We start from the raw sequence: 21835 nt of genomic DNA, 5'->3' as shown, positions 1-21835 counted from the left end.
CCACCACCACATTTTGGTCCACATGCAATTTAATACAAGGCAAGAAATGTAGAAAGCACAGTTGTGTGATAGATTAACACACACACACACACCCCATAACTCTCGGACAAAGCAACTCAAACTCAAGAGCTGGCTGGGAGCATTGAAATGAGCATAGCTTGAAAGTAAATTTGATCCCAAAAAAAACAATGGTGTATGCATGCAATTACATATATGCCATTATAAAAAGCATAGAATTGAATAGTGTAATCATCACAGAGCTGACAGTCAATTAGGAAGTCTCCCGCCGATAATGCCACATCTACAACATTGACTTGTACACAAAAGGCACTCAAAATCTCTACCCCGAGGGAACTGAATCTTCCAATGAATATGCCATTTTCCTCATTAAAATGTTACTGAAGTCAGTTTAATACTACAAAATACTGCAAACTGTTTCACATCCCCATTTCTAATGTACAGCGGCTTCAAACATCTTCAAATGGAGGAAAGAAAAAAAGATTTAGACAGAATTAGTAAACCAGTATAAAATATAAACTAGTCGTCATGGCAGTTAACTATTAACTCAAGAGTTATTTAAACTGTAATGTAGCATGACAGTGTCAGGGCAGGAAGTTTCAAATCTCACAGTGACTTACCAATAAATGCTGAAATGCAAACACCGAGAGGTATCCAATATTCTGAAACAATAGAGCAGATCTATGGCGTAGATGCCACACTATCAAATCATTGCAAATTAGGCAGAATGATGTTGAATTCCAGGGTATTCTGCAAATCATGGATGACATTACTTCCATTGGTTTGTCTCTCCCCAACCAATTTCTACGTTTGTGGCAATTTTTTGCCCATGTGCACATGCGTGGACTTTCCTCTTTTTTTTATTACTAGTCTGCTTTAATTTCTCTCTCTGCAACTCTGGACAGGGAGAAGCAGCAGTAATGTTGGGGGTGGGGTAAAAAGCTACCAAATGAACTAATGTGAGTAGACATCACATGTAATGATGATCATGCAGGATAAATACATTCCCAAAACCACAGGCTCACAATAAACAAACAACTCACCAAACAAATTAAAAATGAGATAATGAGGGAGGAATGGCCTGTACAAATCCTGCATGGAGAAAAGAGAAGGGGTTCACTGCGACTATATACAAAAATTGCAGAAACGCATTAAAAAAATGTTGAGAGGCAAGGAAACACAGCAGCTGAAGCCAAGTACAATAGCACAAAATAAAATCATCGCAACTAGAGAGAAAACACATGAAAAGCATGAGATGCACCAACTGGCTTTAAAACAGTAGGTGGGTGGAAGAAACAATTACAAAATAGTAAAAAAAATTCTGAATGATTACTTCTTCCAACGACTGATGAAGGAAGACAAGAACAGGCCCTCTTAAAAGAAAGAATTCCCAATGAAAGCAATGATTATTGTGAATGAGCTGGAAATCGTAAACTGACAAATCAGGTTCAAAACAAGAATTGCCAGGATTCAATGGTATTTATCCCAGAGTACTGAGACTATGACAGAGATTTGTGAAGTACTGAATCATTACAAAAGGATTCATTGGACACTGGTGAGGTCCTGAAAGTTAAAAAAAAGCAGATGCACATGGTTCTCACATTCAAAAAGGGCACCATAAGATCCAGGCAACTCCTGGAGCCATTGCTGTGGAGGAGACTGGTGTGTTTGTGTCAAAGCTGCAGAGAGATAGAGAAGGAAATGCACCACAACCAGACACAGTGGATAGTATTATAGCTTCAATTAGGTCACTTCAATGCTTTGGCAGGGGTGTAAATTTGATTGGAGATATTCAAAATTGGAATTGCGAGAAAAAAGATTTGGGAAGCAGCAACCCCTTCAAAGGACTTTGGTGAATAAAGGGAGGTTGGAGATGGAGCTGTAGTTTGCAGGCCATTTTGCTTTTAGCTTGGGCCTGATGATAGCTATTTTGAGAGAGAGAGAGAGAGAGGGAGACTGTACTAGAGGAGAGGGAACCAATTCCAGAGGGAACCAAGAAGTGAAGATAGATCAGGGTTGTCCAACATACAGCCCACGGACCAGAATCCAGCCCGCCAAATGTTTCCATCTGGCCCACGGATGTAAACTTTTCCTGGGGCTGTTCCTCATCCTCACCATGACTGCAGATGAGAAATTTACCACTGTCGTCTTCTTACAGAGTGGCCTTTTTAAAAGCATCGCACTGTCAGTTTCAAGCTGACAGCGGCCAACGTCAGGAACAGCCGTTTTCCAACAGACTCTGCTTTCCAGCGGGTTCTCTCTCTTTTTAAAAAAAAAAGCCAGCTAGAAAACTGTTAGATGGTCAGCAGTTTAGTGAAAATGGGTCAGTGAAGCAGGTGGTGGGCATCATAGACAAGATGAGCTCAAGAGGGGATGAGGAGAGATGAGAGAGAAGCTAGAGGAAGGTACCATATTAGGGGGAAGCCTGGTGGGCAAGTTATGTGTCGGTAGTTATGCTATTGCAGTAATAATCCAGAGGCCTGGTTGGAGATGGGATGGTAGTTTGAAAAGACAAAAGGGATCAAGGGTGGGGTTTTTTTTTGATGAGGGGTGATGACAGTAGATTTGAAGGTGAGAGTGGGCAGTACCTGAGAAGAGGAAACCATCACCAATATCAATTAACATGGGAGCCTGGGAGGGAAGTTGGGCAGTCAGTAGTTTTCTAGGAATAGTGTCGAGAGCGCAGGAGGTGGGACTCATGGAAAAATGAGCTCAAAGACAGCATGAGGGGAGACAGGAGAGAAACTAGAGAAAGATGGGAGTTCAGGGTTGGGTTGGGGGCGGGGGAGTACCTTGGAGGAAGTTTGGCCTGGTAGGTTAGGGAAAGGGAGGGAGGTGGCAGCTGATCAGATGGTCTCAATTTTGACAAAGAAATCCATGAACTCCTCACAATTGTTGGAGGCGAAGGTCGAGGAGACAGAGGAGAGGACTTTAAAGAATACGGAATGTAGTGGAAAAGAGAAACCGTGGATTATCCTTGCATTCCAAAATGATGCTGGAATAGTGAGCCATTTTTGCAGGAGAGCAGGACCAGTCAGTGCTTTGTGATCCAGCCAGATCTGGCTATGATGGGCTAAGTCAGTTGTCCTCCATAAAGGTTCAAGTCTGTGCCCTTGAACACAAGTATGGAGATGAGAGTCATACCCAGGGAATGACCAGGGTGAGAGGCATTAATGGTTTTAATGGAGACAAGGTTTTGACCAGGGGTGGACACAGAAGAAGTGGAATGTGGGTGGAGAGGGATTCAAGGAAATGATTACAGATGGCCTTATCTTTCATTAGCACAATAGGAGTAGCAAGGTCACATGAGATAGCAAGGTCAGTGGGTGGCCATGAATATGGGTGAGGAAGTTTATATGGAGAGAGAGATTAAAAAAGAACCCACATTTATATAGCACCTTTCACGATCACAGGATGTTCCAAAGCACTTTAAAGCCATGAAGCACTTTTGAAGCATAGTCACCGTCAATGTAGGACATGCTACAACCAATGTGCACAGCAAGCTCCCCTCAATAACTCCCCTGCTCTTTGAAATATGCCATGGGATCTTTTATGTCCACCCAAAACGACAGATAGGGCATCGGTTTAACGTCTCATCCAAAAGACGGCATCTCCCACAATGCTTCACTCCCTCTGTATGATACTGGAATGTCAGCCTTGATTTTTGTGCTCAAGTCCTGGTGTGGAACTTGCACCCACAACCTCTGACTCTGAGGCAAGAGTGTTACCAACTAAGGCACGGGTCACAGGAAAGGTGAATTAAGGAGAAAGGGCGTCATCGCCCAGTCAGGTTTCTGTCAAATTCACGATGTTGATTCAATCATCCGTAATGAGCTCATGCATGGCTAGGGCCTCACTTACAAGTGAACGGACGTTCTGGCGGGAGATGTGGAGAGGGGCAGTGAGAGATGATCCAGTGGCACAGGGTCAACATTGGGAGGGGTGAATGGGACAGGAAAGAGGATGGAAGATGAGCCCCCAGTGGGCATGCAGGGGAGGAAAATCAGTAGGATGGGACAGTTGGGGATGCTGCGCGTAAGGAGGCAGCGATGATTGCCTTGATGGGCCCTTTGGAGCTTGCCAAGAGAGGCAGAGAGGGAAGCTGTAGGATTATCTAAGAGGGAGTCAAGCCTGGAATGGCAGCAGGACGGTAGGAAGATCAAGGAGTACAGAAAGGTCGGAGTAAGGATTTGGGAGGCCATAATACAGGAGAGGAGAGAAATGAAAGGAGGTATGACAACAGAAAAGAGGGGCCTTGGAGTGGGTTAAAGAGAAAAAGTAGTAATAAAAAGAAAAGGGGAAAAGTAAAGTGAAAATAGAAGTTATGGACTCAGGTCTGGAGCATAGCCAAAATGCACACACGAATGGACATAAAGAAAAGTTACATAGGCCTGGTTACATAACGAGATTAGGATAGCTATGTCCTGATAATAAACAGATATGAGAGGGGAACCAATAGGGAGGAATCCAGAGTTAGTCAGTGGTCTTATGGTGGGATAAGGTTAGCGCAGGTAGGGTGGAGCATTGACAAATTGATATCCAGGTTCGGAAACGGGTGTGGAGAGTGACTCCAGAAGCAATTGGAAGGATAGAGTGTCAGAGGATGACAATGGATGACCAAGGATACAGGTGCATACAAGGGAGTTCCCAACAGAGCTGCCAGCACGGCAGCCATCTTGGAAAAATAAAAATCTAGCCCAACACTAGAAGAGTGACTCTAAACTGCACTCTGCAGTGGCATTTAGGCCAGTTTTATCAAACTATACCTTCACTTTTTAAGGATAACTAGAGATGGGCAATAAATCTGGTGATGCCCACATTCTCAGAATGAATAACTAAAATGGAGGACAAGTTGTCTGGCCAAATCTGCTGATAGATGACTAAACCAGTTTGTGTTGGATACATTGAAGTCTGCACCATCTGTATTTGAGGGAGTGAAGATGGGGGCCATCCAGGAGGAACAACCAGGATGGGAGAGTGCAAAGCTTTTACTGGGGACAAGGGCAGTAAAGGTGGAGGTGACGGAGCAGATTTACAGCTACTGAAGTATTGTGGCAAATGAACGGCCAAATGCAAGGCAGCTGCGAGTTTGAAAATACTGTTCTAAGTAACTTAGGCAAAGGGGTGGGAAAGAAGAGAGTTTTTTTTCCCCCAATGGCAAACATTGCACAAAGTGGGGTTGAAAGAGGGGATGCAGATGATAATACAAGGAAGCAGCCAGATGATCTGGTCTGTGGTTAAGGACATGGGTAGAGGGCCACATGAGATAGCAAGGCTGGGAGAGTTAGTATGGTTTAGGGAGGGCAGTGAAATCAGAGAAGAGAGGGCAAGATCAACAATGCAACCAGAGGGTACAGACTCACTCGGTAGAGGCCGAGAGAGGAAAGCAGACTATCACGGGCAGAAAATTGGGATAGGGCTGGCAGTGGGTAGGGGAGTGCGCTAATTTTAAAGGAAAGGAGAGGGAGTGGAATAAGGAGAAGTACTCAAATGCAGAAGGTGACCAAAGTGTAGAGGGAGGACACCAAGGTGTGATTAAATTTAGACCTCAATTCTCAGACTAGGAGGTATATTGGCAGTTACCATAAACTCTGTCATTCTTGATAACCTGGGCCGTACCACAACTAGCTAAATGAAATCTCTACTTTTATTTAGAAAGCGAGAAATATAACCAAAGTTTATCAGTTTCTCTCTGAAACTTTAAAAGGAGGAGCAGTGCAAAGTACAAACAGTATCAGTGACTTAGCAAGTCACCAAAGATAGCCTTATCTCGAGTCAGGCGTTCATATGACACAAAGGGGCTGGGTGAAAGCTCCTAAACAAACATACAAATTAGGAGCAGGAGTAGGCCACTCCACCCTTCGAGCCTGCTCTGCCATTCAATAAGTTCATGGCTGAACTGATTACTCCACATTTCCACCTACCCCCGATAACCTTCCACCCCCTTGCTTGTCAAGAATCTATCTACCAGTGCCTTAAAAATATTCAAAGACTCTGCTAGCATCGCCTTTTGAGGAAGAGAATTCCAAAGACTCATGACCCTCCGAGAGAAAAAAATTCTCCTCATCTCTGTCTTAAATGGGCAACCCCTTATTCTTAAACAGTGACCCCTAGTTCTAGATTCTCCCACATGGGGAAACATCCTTTCCATATTCACCCTGTCAAGACCCCTCAGGATCTTATATGTTTTAATCAGGTTGCCTTTTACTCTTCTAAATTCCAGCAGATACAAGCCTAGCCTGTCCAATCTTTCCTCATAAGACAGGCCACCCATTCCAATTATTAGTCTAGTAAATCTCTGTACTGCCTCCAATGCATTTACATCCTTCCTTAAATAAGGAGACCAATACTGTACACAGTACTCCAGATGTGGTCTCACCAATGCCCTGTATAGCTGAAGCATAACCTCCCCACTTTTGTATTCAATTCCCCTTGCAATTATTTATTTATTTAGAGATACAGCACTGACACAGGCCCTTCGGCCCACCGAGTCTGTGCTGACCATCAACCACCCATTTATACTAATCCTACACTAATCCCATATTCCTACCACATCCCCACCTGTCCCTATATTCTCCTATCACCTACCTATACTAGGGGCAATTTATAATGGCCAATTTACCTATCAACCTGCAAGTCTTTTGGTGGTGGGAGGAAACCGGAGCACCCGGCGAAAACCCACGCAGACACAGGGAGAACTTGCAAACTCCACACAGGCAGTACCCAGAATTGAACCCGGGTCGCTGGAGCTGTGAGACTGCGGTGCTAACCACTGCGCCACCCGATAACGATAACATTCTATTAGCTTTCCTAATTAGGTGCTGTACCTGCGTACTAACCTTTTGCGATTCATGTACTAGGACACCCAGATCCCTCTGCATCTCACTCTGCAATCTCTCACCACTAGGATAATATGCTTCTTTTTTATTCTTCCTGCCAAAGTGGACAATTTCACACTTTCCACATTATACTCCATTTGGCAGGTCTTTGCCCACTCACTTAATCCATCTATATCCCTTTGTAGCCTTCTTAAATCCTCTTCACAAGTTACTTTCCTACCTATCTTTGTGTCATCAGCAAATTTAGCAATCATACCTTCAGTCTCTTCATCGAAGTCATTTATATAAATAGTAAAAAGTTGAGGCCCCAGAACAGATCCCTGTGACGCACCACTTGTTACATCTTGCCAATCAGAAAATGACCCATTTCTATCTACTCTGTTTCCTGTTAGCTAACGATTCTTCTATCCATGCCAATATGTTACCCTGTACACCATGAGCTTTTATTTTCTGCAATAACCTTTGATGTGGCACCTTATCAAATGCTTTCTGGAAATCTAAGTACAATACATCCACTGGTTTCCCTTTATCCACAGCACATGTAACTCCCTCAAAGAACAATAAATTGGTTAAACATGATTTCCCTTTCATAAAACCATGTTGACTCTGCCTGATTACCTTAAATTTTTCTAAATGTCCTGCTATAACATCTTTAATAATAGCTTCTAACATTTTCCTTAAAACAGATGTTAAGCTGTAGTTTCCTGCTTACTGTCTCCTTCCCTTTTTGAATACAGGACTTACATTCGCTGTTTTCCAACCTAACGGAACCTTCCTGGAATCTAGGGAATTTTGGAAAATTAAAACGAACACATCAACTATCTCAATAGCCACTTCTCTTAACAGCCTAGGATGAAGTCCATCAGGACCCGGGGACTTGTTAGCCCGCAGCTCCAACAATTTGTTCAGTACCACTTCCCTGGTGATTGTAATTTTCTCGAGTTCCTCCCTCCCTTCCATTTCCTGACTTACAGCTCATACTGGGATGTTACTTTTATCCTCAATAGTAAAGACCGATGCAAAATATCTGTCTGCATCGCCACATACATGCACAGATTGGTTGAAAACCATACATTAACAAGATGATCTTCAGTATAACACACAGCCTGTTGTAACTATCAGAAAAGACTGAACAGGCTGGGGCTCTTTTCTATAGAAAAGAGAAGGCAGAGAGGTGACCTTTAAATGGATCGAAGTTTTTAAAATGCTTAAGGTTTCAATAGGACAAACTTAAAGATGATATTTCTACTTGTAGGGGATTCAAAAACTAGGCGCCATAAATACAAGACAGGATAGTCACTAATAAATCCAATAAGGAATTCAGCAGAAACTTGAAGAATGATCAGAATGTGGAACTCGCTGCCATATGCAGTAGTTGAGGCAAATAGCATATATGCATTTAAGGGGAAGCTAGATAAGTGTTGCACCTTATTGATTATCTTCTGAAAATTCTACATCTATTGGTACCCCCTATCTACCCTGCTTGTTACACCCTCAAAAAATTCTAATAGATTTGTCAAACACAAAGGGAATAGGTTCTGTTGATAGAGTTGGATGAAATAGGATGGGAGGAGGCTCTTATGCAGCACAAACACTAACGTAGACCAGTTTGGGCCGAATAACTTGTTTCTGTGTTGTAGACTCGATGTAACTCAGCATTAGAATAGAGCAACAGAATCAATTGCTTGCAGGTTTAGTAAATTCCTTTAGGGAAGGAAATCTGCTGTCCTTACCTGGTCTGGCCTACATGTGACACCAGTCCCACAGCAATGTGGTTAACTCTTACATGCCCTCTGGAATGACCTAGCAAGCCACTCAGTTGTATCTAACCATTACAAAGTCAATAAAAAGGAATCAAACCGGACGGACCACCTGGCATTGACCTAGGCACCGGAAATGACAACGACAAACCAAGCCCTGTCGACCCTGCAAAGTCATCCTTACTAACATCTGGGGTCTTGTGCCAAAGTTGGGAGAGCTGTCCCACAGACTAGTCGAGCAACAGTCTGACACAGTCATACTCACAGAATCATACCTGGCAGACAATGTCCCAGACACTGCCATCACCATGCCTGGGTATGTCCTGTCCCACCAGCAGGACAGACCCAGCAGAGGTGGCGACACAGTGGTATACAGTAGGGAGGGAGTTGCCCTGGGAGTCCTCAACATCGACTCTGGACCCCATGAAGTCTCATGGCATCAGGTCAAACATGGCCAAGGAAACCTCCTGCTGATTACCACCTAAGGCCTCCCTCAGCTGATGAGTCAGTGCTCCTCCATGTTGAACAGCACTTGGAGGAAGCACTGAGGGTGTCAAGGGCACAGAATGTACTCTGGGTGGGGGACTTCAATGTCCATCACGAAGAGTGGCTCGGTAGCACCACTACTGACCGAGCTGGCCGAGTCCTAAAGGACATATCTGCTAGACTAGGTATGCGGCAGGTGGTGAAGGAACCAACAAGAGGGGAAAACATGCTTGACCTAGTCCTCACCAATCTGCCTGCCGCAGATGCATCTGTCCATGACAGTATTGGAAGGAGTGACCACCGCACAGTTGTTGTGGAGACGAAGTCCCGACTTCACATTGAGAATACCCTCCTTCGTGTTGTGTGGCACTATCACCGTGCTAAATGGGATAGATTTCAAACAGATCTAGCAATGCAAAACTGGGCATCCATGAGGCGCTGTGGGCCATCTGCAGCAGAAAAATTGTACTCAACCACAATCTGTAACCTCATGCCCAGCATATCCCCCACTCTATCATTACCATCAAGCCAGGAGACCAACCCTGGTACAATGAAGAGTGCAGGAGGGCATGCCAAGAGCAGCACCACGGAAAGCTCAAAATGAGGTGACAACCTGGTGAAGCTACAACACAGGACTATCTGTGTGCCAAACTGCGTAAGCAGCATGCAATAGACAGAACTAAGCGATCCCACAACGAACGGATCTGATCTAAGCTCTGCAGTCCTGCCACATCCAGCCGTGAATGGTGGTGGACAATTAAACAACTAACAGGAGGAGGTGGCTCCACAAATATCCCCATCCTCACTGATGGGGGAGCCCAGCACATCAGTGCAAAAGATAAGGCTGAAACATTTGCAACAATCTTCAGCCAGATGTGCCGTTGATGATCCATCTCGGCCTCCTCCTGAAGTCCCCAGCATCACAGATGCTAGACTTCAGCCAATTCGATTCACTCCATGTGATATCAAGAAACGACTGAAGACACTGGATACTGCAAAGGCTATGGGCCCTGACAATATTCTGGCAATTGTACTGAAGACCTGTGCTCCAGAAGTTGCCGTGCCCCTGGCCAAGCTGTTCCAATATAGCTACAACACTGGCATCTACCCGGCCATGTGGAAAATTGCCCAGGTATGTCTTGTACACAAAAAGCAGGACAAGGCCAAAGCAGCCAATTACCACCCCATCAGCCCAACTCTCAATCATCAGTAAAGTGATAGAAGGGGTCATCAACAGTGCCATCAAACGGCACTTGCTTAGCAATCACCTGCTCAGTGACGCTCAGTTTGGGTTCTGCCAGGGCCATTCAGCTCCTGACCTCATTACAGCCTTGGTTCAAACATGGACAAAAGAGCTGAACTCAAGAGGTGAGGTGATAGTGACTGCCCTTGACATCAAGGCAGCATTTGACCGAGTATGGCATCAAGGAGCCCTAGCAAAACTGAGGTCAATGGGAATCAGGGGGAAAATCCTCCGCTGGTTGGAGTCATACCTAGCGCAAAGGAAGATGGTTGTGGTTGTTGGAGGTCAATCATCTGAGCTCCAGGACATCACTACAGGAGTTCCTCAGGGTAGTGTCCTAGGCCCAACCATAGTCAGCTGCTTCATCAATGACCTTCCTTCAATCATAAGGTCAGAAGTGGGGATGTTCGCTGATGATTGCAAATTGTTCAGCATCATTCGTGACTCCTCAGATACCGAAGCAGTCTGTGTAGAAATGCAGCAAGGCCTGGACAATATCCAGACTTGGGCTAAGTGGCAAGTAACATTCACGCCACACAAGTGCTGGGCAATGACCATCTCCAACAAGAGAGAATCTAACCATCTCCCCTTGACATTCAATGGCATTACCATCGCTGAATCCCCCACGATCAACATCCTAGGGGTTACCATTAACCAGAAGCTGAACTGGAGCAGCCATATAAATACGGTGGCTACAAGAGCAGGTCAGAGGCTAGGAATCCTGCAGCGAGTAACTCACCTCCTCCTGACTCCCCAAAGCCTGTCCACCATCTACAAAGCACAAGTCAGGAGTGTGATGGAATACTCTCCACTTGTCTGGATGGGTGCAGCTCTAACAACACTCAGGAAGCTCGACACCATCCAGGACAAAGCAGCCCACTTGATTGGCACCCCATCTACAAGCATTCACTCCCTCCACCACTGACGCACAGTGGCAGCAGTGTGTATCATCTACAAGATGCACTGCAGCAACGCACCAAGGCTCTTTAGACAGCACCTTCCAAACCCGCGACCTCTACCAACTAGAAGTACAAGGGCAGCAAATGCATACCCCTCCAAGTCACACACCATCCTGACTTGGAACTATATTGCCGTTCCTTCACCGTCGCTGGGTCAAAATCCTGGAACTCCCAGCACTGTGGGTGTACCTACTGCACATGGACTGCAACAGTTCAAGAGGGCAGCTCACCACCACCTTCTCAAGGGCAATTAGGGATGGGCAATAAGTGCTGGCCTGGCCAGCGATGCCCACATCCCACGAATGAATAAAAAAAAAGTAATGTCAGCCCCATTTAAGGTTATAATCCTGGTTTTTATTTGCGGGTCTGAGATATTTCACCAGCATCATCCTCAATACAAAAAAATCAAAATTCATCAACCATTCTAAGCAAAAGACTGATGATTATCAATTGAGGTGAGTTATCTGCAGATCTGGTCAGTAAACCAGGAAGTTTCGCATCAGTTTCACCCAGTCTAACCCCTTACCCTTTGTCCAAAGGTAATTTCAATCTGTAACAATGAAACTTAATCTTTAATTATCGCTTACCCACCACCACCACTACTACTACTACTACTACTGATCCCCACCCACCACAATCATATTAAAATAAACCAACATACCCAACTATCGCAACCTTTCCTTGTCTGACTTTAAACTGGCGTCGATCAGTATGGAGTGCAATGTCTTTTAACCTGGGCGTTTCTAGCTCCCCAGCTGAGGAGTGTTTTAGAAAAGCGGTTGCAGATCAGGGAAGAGCGGATCTTAGAGCCTGCAAGAGTACCAGTCAAATCGGTTCTAAGGAAAGGTCATACACCCGAAATGAGAACCCGTTTGCTCCCTTTGTAGATTGTGACTTGAATTGCTGATTGTATTTCCAGCATTTTTAGTTAACATTTTTATTTCAGGCATTTGACTCCTGTGAAATCTCTAATGTTGCGGAGTACACAATCCAGTCCGTGAATCCATTCCGGGAATTAGTATCTGAGAGCCCCAGTTGCCATTCTGCATTGCATCTTTAGACCTGATCTCACTATGTTGTTTCAGTGTTTAACATGATAACATTAGAAAACCTAAGGCGCGTTTCAGTTCCTGTTGGGCCGTTCTTCCTTCGTTTTATTAGAGTTCGCAGTGTTATACATGGGACACACATAGACCAGATAACCTTACATTAATAGTGCCACACCTAAATGGCATATTAATCAACAATAACAATTTGCATTTATATAGCACCTTTAATGTAGTAAAATGTCCCAAGGTGTTTCACAGGAGCCTAATCGGGACAAAACTTGACATAAAGCCAAAGATGGGTATATTAGGAGAGACAAAGGTTTTAAGCTCCCTCTTAAAAGAAGAAAGAGAGGTGGAGAGACTGAGGTTTAGGGAGGGAATTTCAGAGCTTAGGGCCGAGACAGCTGAAGCCATGACCACCAATGATGGAGTGAAGGGCATGGGGGATACGCAAGAGGCCAGAGTTGGAGGAATGCAGAGGATTGTAGGGCTAGAGGAGGCAACAGAGATAAGGAGAGGTGAGACCACAGAGGCGTTTAACCAAGTAATTCTTGGTTACTCGCAATAGGAATATGTTGCTGCCAATAATTTTAATATATCCCATAATTGCAATTTGTTGCTTGCTTGCAGGCAGGAAAATTCAGCATTGGTTAAGTGAAATGTCAAAGACTAAAGCGATCTTGACACTAATGGAAAAAAAAACAGCCAGACCTTGTGGACTTTAAAAGAATGAACAAAGAATTTCCTCTGTTAAATTCTGAGGGCACTTTCTTCATGTTAATGAAACATGTCAACTTCTGATTTCAACTATCTTAACAATAGATGGGAGATGCACAATGCTAACGAAAGCAAGTGATCCCATTAAAGTCTCCTGTCCATCCTGTGGGAATAAAGAATGAAATCCCACCAAATGGTTGTCATTTCTAATGAAATTCTGGAGCCCTTTGAACGATTACAATTTTGGCAAATATATAATATATAAATATATTTGACAAATATGTAATACAGCCAACAAGCAAGGATCAGCCAGTCTGGCAAAGCAGTCCTACTCATTATTACTGAGGAAGGGAAGAAAATACTATGCTCAGATTAACTATAAATCATTTTGCTTGTCATTTCCTAATTTATAAATCATGTTCTTGGTTTTTTGGAAAGAATATGATAGTTTTAAAATAGATATTCCCTTTTTAGTTTTAAAGATTTCCTCCTAAACTCTTTTTTTCTAATGTTTTTTCTTTTATTTGCTTTTAAAAAATCATCTTTAACCATTCCCAAATTTCTTTTCTTCCCACCTTCAACTTATGAATGCCTTACATTAATCCATTCTTTCCTTACTGAACAGCTTAGGGAGCTATCCCTGAAAGCTGTGATTTCCCTCCTTTCCCTCACATCCTCATTCCCATGTTCTTGTCTCCCATTCTGTGATCCCCCTCCTTCCCCTTCCCCCCTTTCCCCCACTCTCCCCACTCACCCTGCCCTCCTTCGCCTTTCCTCTCCTCCCTCCTTCTCCGCTCCTCTCAACAATGACAGCAGCAATAACTTGCATTTATATAGCTTTAAAAAAAGATAAAACACAGTCTAAGGTACTTCACAAGCCAAAAAAGGACAGATTAAGAAGGGTGACCAAAAACCTAAAGAAGGAAAAGGAGGTGGAAGGGCAGCAGAATTTAGGAAGAGAATGCGAGAGCACAGATGAAAGCATGGTCACAAATGGCAGGATGAAGGGGGATACACAGTCCTGGGAATGGAAATTTTGGGGACTAGTTTGTCAGAGGGAACAGAGATAGGGAGGGAAGAAGCCTTGAAGAGATTTAAACAAAATGATAAGAATTTAAACTTTGAACTATTGGGTGATCAGGATCCAATATGGTCACCAAGAATGGAAGTGATAGAGGTGTGGGACCTGGTGGGGATAGGATTTGGAGGAGGATTTTGAATCTTCCTTGCAATCCTCCCCTTCTCACACCCTCCCTTCCATCTTGCCTCTTCTCCTTTCCCACCTTAGTTCAGTTACACTATTGCCTTTTAACCTGTGCTTGAATGGAACACTGCTTGGCCCTGACTCCCTAGGTGTAATAGTATCATGGAAGATCAACCAGTTATGAACTGTATCTGCTACTGCAATGAATTTTTCTATCTTGCACAGCTTTGTGCTGACTAGTATATCTCATTCAGCAGTGCAAAGGTGAATATTCTGGTTGAAACAAATTCCTGTTCTACAAATTACAATCTCTGTGATGCTTAAAACCAGTGTTGGGAAATATGTTGGCACAAGCTCTTAATCTGGTGGGTGGTTCTCATTACATCATGATTGGTTGAAGAAACCATGGTCTTTGGTTTGATGATTTGATTGGCCGACCCAAATTTTTAATTCCTCTCTGGCCACGAGGGAGGTGCTAGAGGACTGGAGAACAGCTAATGTGATCCCACTATTTAAGAAAGGTTTAGATTTTTAGATTTAGAGATACAGCACTGAAACAGGTCCTTCGGCCCATCGAGTCTGCGCCGACCATTAACCACCCATATATACTAATCCTACATTAATCCCATATTTCTACCACATCCTCACCTGTCCCTATATTCCCCTACCACCTGCCTATACTAGGGGCAATTTATAATGGCCAATTTACCTATCAACCTGCAAGTCTTTTGGCTGTGGGAGGAAACCAGAGCACCCGGAGGAAACCCACGCAGACACAGGGAGAACTTGCAAACTCCACACAGGCAGGACCCAGAATTGATCCCGGGTCGCTGGAGCTGTGAGGCTGCGGTGCTACAGACCAGTGAGTCTCATGTCAGTGGCAGGGAAACTATTGGAGAAAATTCTGAAGGAGAGAATCTATCTCCACTTAGAGAGGCAAAATTTGATTAGGAATAGTCAGCATGGCTTTGTCAGAGGGAGGTCATGCCTAACAAATTTGATTGAATTTTTTGAGCTTGTGACCAGGTGTATAGATGAGGGTAGTGCAGTTGTACATGGATTTCAGCAAAGCCTTTGAAAAGGTCCCACATCGGAGACTTATCAAGAAAGCAAATGTACATGGATACAGGGTAACTTGATAAGGTGGATTCAAAATTGGCTCAGCTGTAGGAGACAGAGAGTGATTACAGATGGCTGTTTTAGTGACTGGAAGCGAGTGTCGTACCACAGGGATCTGCTCTGGGTCCCCTATTGTTTGTCATTTATATAAACGACATAGATGACTATGTGGGGGATAGGATCAGTAAGTTCATGGATGACACAAAGATTGGCCGAGTGGTTAACAGTGAGGTTGACTGTCTTGGGTTACAGGAAGATATAGACGGGATGGTCAAATGGGCAGAAAAATGGCAGATGGAATTTAACGCTGAAAAGTGTGAGGTGATACACTTTTTTTTTAAGAGATACAGCACTGAAACAGGCCCTTCGGCCCACCGAGTCTGTGCCGAACATCAACCACCCATTTATACTAATCCTACACTAATCCCATATTCCTACCAAACATCCCCACCTGTCCCTATATTTCCCTACCACCTACCTATACTAGTGACAATTTATAATGGCCAATTTACCTATCAACCTGCAAGTCTTTTGGCTTGTGGGAGGAAACCGGAGCACCCAGAGAAAACCCACGCAGACACAGGGAGAACTTGCAAACTCCACACAGGCAGTACCCGGAATTGAACCCGGGTCCCTGGAGCTGTGAGGCTGCGGTGCTAACCACTGCGCCACTGTGCCGCCCTTTGGAAGGAGTAATGTGACACGGAAGTATTCAATGAATAGCCTGACACTGGGAAGGTCCAAGGAACAAAGGGACATTGGCGAGTTTGTCCATAGATCTCTGAAGGCTGAAGGGCAGGTTAATAGGGTGGTGAAAAAGGCATATGGGACACTTGCCTTTATCATTCGAGGCATAGATTACAAAAGCAGGGAGGTCAAGTTGGAGTTGTATAGAACTTTGGTAAGGCCACAGCTGGAGTACTGTGTGCAATTCTGGTCGCCACATTATAGGAAGGATGTGATTGCACTGGAGGGGGTGCAGAGGCGATTGAGCAGGATGTTGCCTGGGATGGAACATTTAAGCTATGAAGAGAGGTTGGATAGACTTAGGTTGTTTTCGCTGGAGCAGAGAAGACTGAGGGGTGACCTGATCGAGGTGTACAAGATTATGAGGGGCATGGACAGGATGGATAGTGAGCAGCTGTTCCCCTTAGTTGAAGGGTCAGTTACGAGGGGACACAAGTTTAAGGTGAGGAGCAGGAGGTTTAAGGGGGATTTGAGGAAGAACTTTTTTACCCAGAGGGTGGTGATGGTCTGGAATGCCCTGCCTGGGAGGGTGGTAGAGGCGGGTTGCCTCACATCCTTTAAAAAGTACCTGGATGAGCACTTGGCACGTCATAACATTCAAGGCTATGGGCCAAGTGCTGGCAAATGGGATTAGGTAGACAGGTCAGGTGTCTTTAATGCATCGGTGCAGACTCGATGGGCCGAAGGGCCTCTTCTGCACTGTATTATTCTGTGATTCTGTGACACTGTGAATTTTCTAGCACATTATTGCATAATGTTAATCACAAAAGTTTATTCAGGATCAAAGTATTTGGTTAATATTTACATTTTAAAAATATGTTTAAACAATTATTGTTTAAAGGTAATTAGTAAGATAACAAAACTACAAGTAAATTAATTGTTAGAGCTAATAAACCAAGATCTCTAACCAATAACTTTGATTGAAATAGAAACTTTGAATTATTTCAAAGTTGCCACCAAATGTCAGTGGCTGCAACTGTTACTGAATGCTGCTTGAGTTTCTTCAGATACATTCTCTGAGGAAAGCAGGCCCCAAGTTGGGCAATGAGTAAAAATGTTCTTGCTTTGTTTGTATATTTTTAACTCCTTTATTATAATAGTTTGTACAGAAGAGGCTGGACACTATACTGTATAGGGATGGGGTCGGGGATAGTCAATGGGAGACAGAACCATTGTTTTTTGAGCCACTATGTCACTGGGATGGACTGGGTCCAGCAAAGTGAGCTACCCATTGAAAACATGGATGGTTGGAACAATGCAGAAATATTGTGCGTATATGCTGGCCACAAAATCATTGTGAAAGAAAGTTAAAGTGAATGAACCAGATTTTGCCATAACAGGACATCGTGCAGCCTATCCTATTAGTTAAACTTGTTTGTGCGCATTTAGATTTTAAAAGATTTTACCCACAATGTTGCTGGAAGTGCGGGTTGATAGCGGCTCAGAGATTGTAACAGAGCATCTGGGACCCTGGTGAACAACAGGATAAGCAATGCATTTCCTTAACCAATAAAATTTAAGGATTGAGCCAATAACAGAGGAAGGACTGAGAAGGAGGGTAAACTAGAGTAGGTGAATTCAATGTCAAATCAAGGACAGAAAGGGATGCAAAGAAATATTGGATTGAGACAGAAAGGAAAAGTATGGAATTTAATTTATTTTTAACTTAATATTTTTAAAACCTTCAACAACAATTCACGACCAAGAAGAATGAAACTGCACTCTTTTAATTGTTCACTTTCTGAGCGAGTGGTTGATTGGCAGTCATTAACAATTATCACAGTTAAAAGGATACTTACACTATTAATTACTAGACTTAACTTTCTGTGGTGAGTTTAATGGGCCATTAATGTGCAAATGCGGCAACTTCATAAAACTCTCATGAGATTAAGGACAAGGTGCTATTTTTGTGAAGCAAATGGCAGAGTGACTCAAATCATCCAGTAACTTGTGCTAATTTGCAATTCAAAGTGATTCTTGACAACGCAGCCGGCGGGGATGTCATCCGTCTGCGCCAACCTGCGCAAAAGAGCTCCTGCTCTCTGCGCGTGCGCTGCGTTCCTCATTGCCAGGACCGGTTGGCGCATGCACGGATGACGTCATCACCTAAATTGTCAGGACTGGTACACGCATGCCCAGATGACGTCATCACATAATGTGGGAAAGAGAGCAAGTGGAGAAGCGAGGAGAGAGCGGAGTGTGGGGGGGGGGTGGGGGGGGAAGCGGGGAGAGAGCGGGGTGTGGGGGGGAAGCAGGGGGAAGTGGGGAGACAGGGGATTGGGGGGGGCAGGAAGCGGGGAGACAGCGGCCGAAGACCTTGGTGGCGGTGGGTGCACTCTCCTCCTGCCTCCCCGCCCGCTCTCTCCGGCAATTCCCCCCCTCGATCTCCCGCTCTCTCCGGCCATTCCCCCGCCCCCTCCACCCTCTCCGGCCACTCTCCAACCAGCCAATCTCTCCGGCCAGTCCCCAGCCAGCCGATCTCTCCGGCCTTTCCCCCCGCCCGCCCGCTCTCTCCGGCCATTCCCCAGCCAGCCAATCTCTCCGGCAATTGTGTGCTGCCATGTGTTTACGTTGCCTTTGTGTGATTATTTGAGCAGCGCCATCTTTAGTCCTGGCAGGTGCCTGAATGTCACTGACTGTGACGTTTTAGTTGAACAGGCTGCATTTGCACATGTGTCAATGCAGAGCCACCTAGTGGCTGCATTGTCAGCAAATGCAGCCTTTGCAATTTATGGGGCATTTCTTCCTTGCTCCAAGTTGCTAGCTGATTTGCGCATTAATAACAATTCTTCAGCAAGTCCTGGGCCAATAACAGAGCAAAACACAAGGCCAGAATAGGTAAGGGAGGGGTGGCCCAGGATTGGGTGAGGAGTCCCTGTGAAAAAATACGGCAACAGAGTACAGCAGGGAATAGGGATCAAAAATGTACGTATCAGGATTCTTTAAGTAGTGGGGAAGGGAGATAGAGAATGAAAAGAGGGAGAAATGGAAACTTACCATCATGTCGTGATTTTCTCTTGTCTTGAGGAATATAATTAGGTCTTTGTTTTGTCAATGGAAATTTTTTTTGCGAAGTTCTGATGTGTATAATACATTGCTTCAGCACAGTGCTGAGGTGTGGTCTTTCATATGAGATGTTAAACTGATGGCTTGTCTGCCCTCTTGGGTGGATGTTGAAGATCTCAGGGCACTGTTGGAAGAAGAGCATGGGAGCTCTCCTGGTGTCCTGGCCAATATTTATCCCTTAGTCAACATCTGAAGCAGATAACCTGGCCATTTATCTCATTGCTGTTTGTGGGAGCTTGCTGTGCACAAATTGACTGCTCCATTTTCTACATTACAACAATTCATTGGTTATAAAACTCTTTGGGACATGCAGAGGTCGTGAAAAGATGCTATATAGATACAAGTCTTTCTTTCCATCTTTCTTTATATGTGCTTGAGTGTTTAAGGGTGTATTCACATACTGTTTTTAGTGTTGCTTAGCAACACTACAAATATTGCTTAAACAAGGGTGGATGGCAGATTGATTCAATCTCCTGTCTCAACCGATGGAACCCAATGCTCCTGGCAATTTCAGACTCAAACATCTGGGACCACAATTTAAAGGCAGTCTTCATCAGCTCATTTCCCAAAGGGCAAAGGGAGGGACCTATTTTAATCATACCACAAGTCATTCCACAAAAGGTTAGCTCTCTTGGAGTAATGTGCAAGCATGTTTAATTACAGCAAAATTCTTCAGGCTATTCTGTGACATCAAGACATGACCACATAACCATCATTTCTAAATCCACCCCTCAGCAAACGGCACTTCATATGATTTAGGTTTTTTCACCTGCAGTGAGAGTGGTTGAACATTGAATATACCTGCCACTCAAGTTGTGACAAGCTGTAAAAATATAAGAACTTAAGAACTAGCAGCATAAGTAGACCATATGGTCCTTTGAGCCTGCTCTGCCATTCAATACAATCATGGCTGATCTTTTGCCTCAACACCACTTTCCCACCCACTCACTATATTTCTTGATTCCCTGAGAGATGAAAAATCTGTCTATCCCAGCCTTAAATATAATCAATTATGGAGCATCCATAACCCTCTAGGGTAAAGAATTCCAACGATTCACAACCTTCTCATTGAAGAAGTTGCTCTTCATCTCAGTCTTAAATGATTGACCCCTTATCCAGAGGCTGTGCCCCCATGTTCTAGCTTCCCCAGCCAGGGGAAACAACCTTTCAGTGTCTACCCTGTCAAGCCCCCTCAGAATCTTTCAGTGAGCTATCCTCTCATTCTTCTGAAGTCCAGAGAGTATAGCCCAATTTGATCAGCCTCTCATCTCAGGAACCAATGCAGTGAACTTTCACTGTACCACCTCCAAGGCACGTATATGTTCCTGAGATATCAAGACCAAAACTGTGCTCAGTACTGCAGGTGTCACCTCACCAAAGCCCTATACAATTGTAGCAAGACTTCCTTGTTCTTGTACTCCAGTTCCCTTGCAATGAAGGCCAACATGCCATTTGCCTTCCTAATTGCTTGCTGTACCTTCATGCTAGCTCTGTGTTCCTTATGAACATACAAACATACGAATTAGGAGCAGGTGTAGGCCACTCGGCCCCTCGAGCCTTCTCCGCCATCCAATAAGATCATGGCTGAAATGATTGTGACCTTGACTCCACAGTCCCACCTGCTTGACCCTGTGCCAATTGGTGCGTTACTCAGGTAACAATCTAGAAATCATTACTTTTGAGGTTCCTCATTTTAATTTGGACCCTAACTCCTCAAGCTCTCTCAGCAGAACATCATTCCTAGCTCCCTGATATCGTTGGTTCCTAGGTGGACCATGACAGCTGGATCCTTCCCCTCCCACTCCAAGTTCGTCTCCAGCCTCAAGGCGATGCTTTTAATCCTGGCACTAGGCAGGCAACACAACCTTCGGAACTCCCAGTTGTGGTTACAGAAAACAGTATCTATCTCCCTGACTATACTGTCCCCTGTCACTACCCCATATACCCCACGCCCCACAGCAGTTTCACTCTAACCCTGTGTCTTTGTGTGTCACAATACCTTTGCTTAGGACTGTTTTTCAGTGATTGTATTTTCTGGGGCAGTGTCAGCTTTTTTAAGAGTTGTTGGTTAGATTTTACTAGTTTTCTAGGTTGGTATGTATGTGTCTTTGCTGACGATGCTGCATTAACATCTCACACTGAAGAGTGTCTGCAGAGGCTCATCGACAGGTTTGCGTCTGCCTGCAACGAATTTGGCCTAACCATCAGCCTCAAGAAAACGAACATCATGGGACAGGATGTCAGAAATGCTCCATCCATCAAAATCGGCAACCACGCTCTGGAAGTGGTTCAAGAGTTCACCTACCTAGGCTCAACTATCACCAGTAACCTGTCTCTCGATGCAGAAATCAACAAGCGCATGGAAAAGGCGTCCGCTGCTATGTTCAGACTGGCCAAGAGGGTGTGGGAAAATGGCGCACTGACACGGAACACAAAAGTCCAAGTGTATCAAGCCTGTGTCCTCAGTACCTTGCTCTACGGCAGCGAGGCCTGAACAACGTATGTCAGCCAAGAGCGACGTCTCAACTCATTCCATCTTCACTGCCTCCGGAGAATCCTTGGCATCAGGTGGCAGGACCGTATCTCCAACGCAGAAGTCCTCGAGGCGGCCAACATCCCCAGCATATA

General features: G+C 44.5%; 1 protein-coding gene across 3 annotated transcripts in view; it reads right to left on the bottom strand.

Annotated features, from left to right (window-relative positions):
• Positions 1–12076, bottom strand: part of mgst3a (microsomal glutathione S-transferase 3a) — a 31290-nt gene extending 19214 nt beyond the window's left edge. The window contains exons 1-2 of one of the 3 annotated variants that reach the window (XM_068037764.1): positions 11967–12012; positions 1062–1110 (exon numbers count right to left, since the gene is read on the bottom strand). The gene's annotated coding sequence lies outside the window, so the exon portion shown is untranslated. Of the gene's footprint in view, positions 1–638; positions 735–1061; positions 1111–11966 lie in introns of those variants that run through there. The other 2 variants (XM_068037763.1, XM_068037765.1) reach the window with 2 other exon arrangements.
• Between the last annotated feature and the right edge of the window lie 9759 nt (positions 12077–21835).

The sequence above is a fragment of the Heterodontus francisci genome, chromosome 8 (assembly GCF_036365525.1).
Source record: "Heterodontus francisci isolate sHetFra1 chromosome 8, sHetFra1.hap1, whole genome shotgun sequence".
Lineage (NCBI taxonomy): Eukaryota > Metazoa > Chordata > Chondrichthyes > Heterodontiformes > Heterodontidae > Heterodontus > Heterodontus francisci.
This window is presented reverse-complemented; position numbering and strand designations above follow the sequence as displayed.